Genomic DNA, 5,332 nt, shown 5'->3' with positions numbered 1-5,332 from the left:
CATCTCCATTGTGAGACTTGTTGTTACTGTTTTTGGCATATCAAATGCGCCAGGAGTAGCTTGCCAGGCTCTGCTGTGCAGGCAGGATACTCTCAGTATCTTGCTCTCTAAGGGGGTGGAGGAATTGAGCCCGGGTCAGCCTCGTTCAAGGCAAAAGCCCTACCCACTTCTCATAATCCATTGAAACAGAACTTTAAAATAAAAGCTGAATCTTAGTTTGTTCTACCAGCAAAAATTATGCAAGATAAAATTTTTTAATACTGGGAAGCTTAAATATAAAATATGGTCTGTGGATATTTAGTTACCTTTTTCTACCTGTGGGTAAAGAAAACAAATTTTGAAAGTATGAAGTAAAGATACATTTTGGTATTATGGAGACATTTTAATGACACTTTGATTTCTGAAAATATCAAAAAGTTCTGCACAGACAAAAGGATTCACTTGGTTCCAACAATGAAGAATTACTAGCAGGATGCTCAAGATCTGAGAATCAAGAAGGGTACAGAGAAGCAGCAGATAGAGTCTGTGAGGATTGAAAAAGAAGTCAAACTTGTTAACATAATCAATCTAATTTACAAAGGGGAAACATTGCATGAATGGAATCATCATATTTATGATTAGAGGTCAGATATGCATTTCCTAGCAAAAAATATATGGATTTGATAAATGTAAACTTCAAGTACTATCATACACACTAAACATTTTTGTTTTCTATTTTTGTTTTTGTTAGGGGGTGGAGCACACACAGCAGTGCTCAGGGATCACTCCTGACTGAGTTTATGGATCACTCTTGGCGGGGCCTTGGGGACCACATGTGGTGCCAGAGATTAAGGCCTGTTTGCTATAGTAAAGTAAGTACCTTACCCAGAGTTCTTGCTCTGGCCCACACAGTAAGTATTTTTGATCGACTATTTTCTATCTATTTTTAAGTTTCTATTAAAACAATTTTATTATGTTTAAATAGTTTTTTTTTTTGCTTTTTGGGTCACACCCAACGATGCTCAGGGGTTACTCCTGGCTTTGCACTCAGGAATTACTCCTGGCGGTGCTTGGGGGACCATATGGGATGCCGGGGATGGAACCCGGGTCGGCCATGTGCAAGGCAAACGCCCTACCCGCTGTGCTATCGCTCCGGCCCCTATGTTTAAATAGTTTCAAGAGATAATTTATATCATATTAGAAATTGATAAAATTGTAATTTTAATAAGTGGCATTTTAAAACTACACTTAATTAGCTTGAAACAAGTAATTTTTTTTTTTACAAACTATAAACCTTTATTTTACAACTTTGTCATAACTTGCTTTCTAGTAAGACACGTACTGGGGACACAGTTTATAATAGTAGGAAATATTAGGAGGACGGCCTCCCAGACCAGAATAGCGCTGTAGGGTGTAGTTCGGGCAGCGGGTCCAAATGTACCAGCAATGACCACCTCCAGTTACTTAAAGCCACTCCCTTTTCAGGGAGATTAGTTCTCATTTTGTACCAAATTTTCACTAGAAGATCTCTGTTCTTCTAAATGAGTCCATGGCCGTAAGGGATATAATATACCATATTCCAAAGAAAGCACCTTCAAGATGTGATCAAAAATTTCCATCTCAGTGGGAGGCATCACCATCCCCAACCTCAAACTTTACTACAAAGCAGTAACAATTAAAACAGCATGGTACTGGAACAAAGGCAGAGCCGTAGACCAATGGAACAGGGTGGAATATCCCTACACACAACCCCAAATGTATGACCATCTAATCTTTGATAAGGGAGCAAGAGATGTGAAGTGGAGCAAGGAAAGCCTCTTTAACAAATGGTGCTGGCACAACTGGACAACCACATGCAAAAAAATGGGTTTAGACCTTGACCTGACACCATGCACAAAAGTCAGATCAAAATGGATTAAAGACCTCAACATTAGACCACAAACCATAAGGTACATTGAAGACAAGGTCGGCGAAACCCTCCACGATATTGAAGATAAAGGTATCTTCAAAGGTGACACGGAACTAAGCAATCTAGTAAAAACAGAGATCAACAAATGGGACTACATTAAACTAAAAAGCTTCTGCACCGCAAGAGATACAGTGACCAGAATCCAAAGACTATCCACAGAATGGGAAAGGATATTTACACAATACCCATCAGATAAGGGGTTGATATCAATGGTATATAAAGCACTGGTTGAACTCTACAAGAAGAAAACATCCAACCCCATCAAAAAATGGGGCGAAGAAATGAACAGAAACTTTACCAAGGAAGAAATACGAATGGCCAAAAGGCACATGAAAAAGTGCTCTGCATCACTAATCATCAGAGAGATGCAGATCAAAACAACTTTGAGATACCACCTCACACCACAGAGACTAGCACACATCCAAAAGAACAAAAGCAACCGCTGTTGGAGAGGATGTGGGGAGAAAGGGACCCTTCTTCACTGCTGGTGGGAATGCCGACTGGTTCAGCCCTTCTGGAAAACAATATGGACGACTCTCAAAAAATTAGATATTGAATTCCCATTTGACCCAGCAATACCACTGCTGGGAATATATCCCAGAGAGGCAAAAAAGTACAATCGAAACAACATCTGCACATGTATGTTCATCGCAGCACTGTTTACAATAGCCAGAATCTGGAAAAAACCCGAATGCCCCAGAACGGATGACTGGTTGAGGAAACTTTGGTACATCTATACAATGGAATACTATGCAGCTGTTAGAAAAAAGGAGGTCAAGAATTTTGTAGTCAAGTGGATGGGCATGAAAAGTTTCATGCTGAGTGAAATGAGTCAGAAAGAGAGAGACAGACATAGAAAGATTGCACTCATCTATGGTATATAGAATAACAGAGTGGGAGACTAACACCCAAGAACTGTAGAAATAAGTACCAGGAGGTTGACTCCATGGCTTCGAGGCTGGCCTCACGTTCCGGGGAAAGGTCAACTCAGAGAAGCGATCACCAACTACATTGTAGTCGAAGGCCATGTGGGGGAAGGGAGTTGCGGGCTGAATGAGGGCTAGAGACTGAGCACAGCGGCCACTCAACACCTTTATTGCAAACCACAACAGCTAATTAGAGAGAGAAAACAGAAGGGAATGCCTTGCCACAGTGGCAGGGTGGGGTGGGGGGGAGATGGGATTGGGGAGGGTGGGAGGGACACTGGGTTTACGGGTGGTGGAGAATGGGCACTGGTGAAGGGATGGGTTCCAAACTTTGTATGAGGGAAGTATAAGCACAAAAGTGTATAAATCTGTAACTGTACCCTCACGGTGATTCTCTAATTAAAAATAAATAAATTTAAAAAAAAAATTCCATCTCAGGATCACTCCTGCTGTATTCCTGGCAGTGAAGGTGAACATGGGCAGGAAGATGATGGTGAGTCTCCCACCCAGGACCTTCGTGCAGAGAGCAGCAAGGACAGTTAGATCATGCCCAATGCACCAAGTGATGGTCCATATCTTCCTTAGGCAACTTTACACACATAACTGACAAAATTAGAAATGACAACTGCAGACAAGGACACTGTCATGAGCTTCTCCTGCCTCCGAACATTCACTGTGCTGGAGGAGAAGCTCCACAAAATATAAATGTTGGCTACCATGTGGAACAGGAGAAATGGCTGAACGTGGACAGAAACACTGGAGAACAAAGAACCTTTAAAGCAAGATTGGAAGGAAGGTATGTGATCGTTGTTCGCTGTCAGGAAAACACTCTCCATAACAGAACACAAAGACATTTTCAGGTGTGATACCTCCATTCTGAAGTCCCCTCCTTTCTGTAGTCTTATGTTGTCCAGCCAATCAGCTTTTATACCATCAAAATAACTCTGGACTCAATGCAGTGATTCATATTGATAAATAGCAGCTGATCCAGAGGCACAGCTGAGAAACGAAGAAACCAAGACAGAGCCATGACAGGCTCATAAAGAAGCCAGAAGAAGCTAGACCTAGGTTTTGGTTCCAGAATTCCTGGTATTAAGCACAGATTCCTGGAATTGAATCATGATTTCCCTGAAGTGAGAGAGCCATGGTGAGGTCAGCTAAAGATGACCAATCAGATGCAGGTAGGGAAAATCCCTATATAAGCCTTATGTAACTCATATGCAACCCGTATGACTCTGATTTATAATCCATCAGCTAAGTACAAATAATGAAAAGTCCCTCAGACTGCAGCCAAAAAGGGTGGTCCCGGAAAGTCTCTGTTATATAGTGCTATGGTATAAAAGCCTCTCACTTTTTTTTTTTTTTGCTTTTTGGGTCACACCTGGCGATGCACAGGGGTTACTCCTGGCTCTGCACTCAGGAATTACCTCTGGCCGTTCTCAGGGGACCATATGGGATGCTGGGATTTGAACCCGGGTTGGCCGCGTGCAAGGCAAACGCCCTACCCGCTGTGCTATCTCTCCAGCCCCAAAAGCCTCTCACTTTTGAGATGTGGGACCAGTTGTTCCAAGAAGGCTGCCACTGTGTCAGTGAGCCAGACGAGGGCCCTCGCTCCAGCTAGCCAGGCTAGCCAATAAAGACCCTTTGCTTATTGCATCACATCTTGTCTTTGTGTGATTCATTTGGGGAGAACTCGGCTTGATTAGCACAGCCAGTAAACCAACAGTGGGAAAAAAAAATAAAGGCTTTATGAGAGTCCTTAAGGATAGGGTGAAGGATTAAAGTCTGTTTCTTCGACAGGAGGAATCCAAGCACCTCTCTTGTATGCTGACCCATTAGTTTCTGACTCTGTTCCTCAAGGTTCAATCTTCCTGGGGATTTTTCTGAACCCACATTTTTGCTGAACAAAATAGTTGAGCCTGCGTCCAAGCAGCCACAGCGAGGTCAGGGCCCAGTGGGCTCGTGGGAGCCCGTCAGCCGAGCCCACACCTGACCACAGTGCCGGCCTCTCTGCCTCTAGCCCTAATACCCCATCATTCATTTTTTAAGTTCATGAACAAATCGTTTTGCAATAAAAAAATTTTAATAGTTCTTCATCATGTCGCAATTATTTCCATTTTACTTATTTTATAGAATATTATTTAATATATCCATTTAAGTTTTGTGGTAGAAGGTATTTCACTCATCAGTTATATGTCTACATAGTAAAAACATATTTTATTTGTATATAATTTATAAATATACACATAATCTTGTGTGACTTCAAAATATCTCTGTAATATAAATCTACAACTTTAAGACTTTTCTGAACTTATTCAAGTAGTAAACAATTGATAAAATTGTGAGTTCTCACAATGTTGGGGTATGACAATGAGGGAACTCTGTGGTGGAGAGCCGCCTCTTGAGCTTCCCAGCAGCAGAGAGACAGAGATGAGGGGCCACAGACTTCTGGTGAAAA

At 41.9% G+C, this 5,332-nt stretch overlaps 1 pseudogene; it reads right to left on the bottom strand.

The window, feature by feature from the left end:
* Nucleotides 1–1,351: 1,351 nt before the first annotated feature.
* LOC101558110 (presenilins-associated rhomboid-like protein, mitochondrial) lies at nt 1,352–4,915 on the bottom strand (annotated as a pseudogene).
* Between the last annotated feature and the right edge of the window lie 417 nt (nt 4,916–5,332).

Source organism: Sorex araneus, chromosome 1, assembly GCF_027595985.1.
Source record: "Sorex araneus isolate mSorAra2 chromosome 1, mSorAra2.pri, whole genome shotgun sequence".
Classification (NCBI taxonomy): Eukaryota; Metazoa; Chordata; class Mammalia; order Eulipotyphla; family Soricidae; genus Sorex; species Sorex araneus.
The sequence above is the reverse complement of the archived record's forward strand: the minus strand, read 5'-3'. Positions and strand labels throughout refer to the sequence as shown.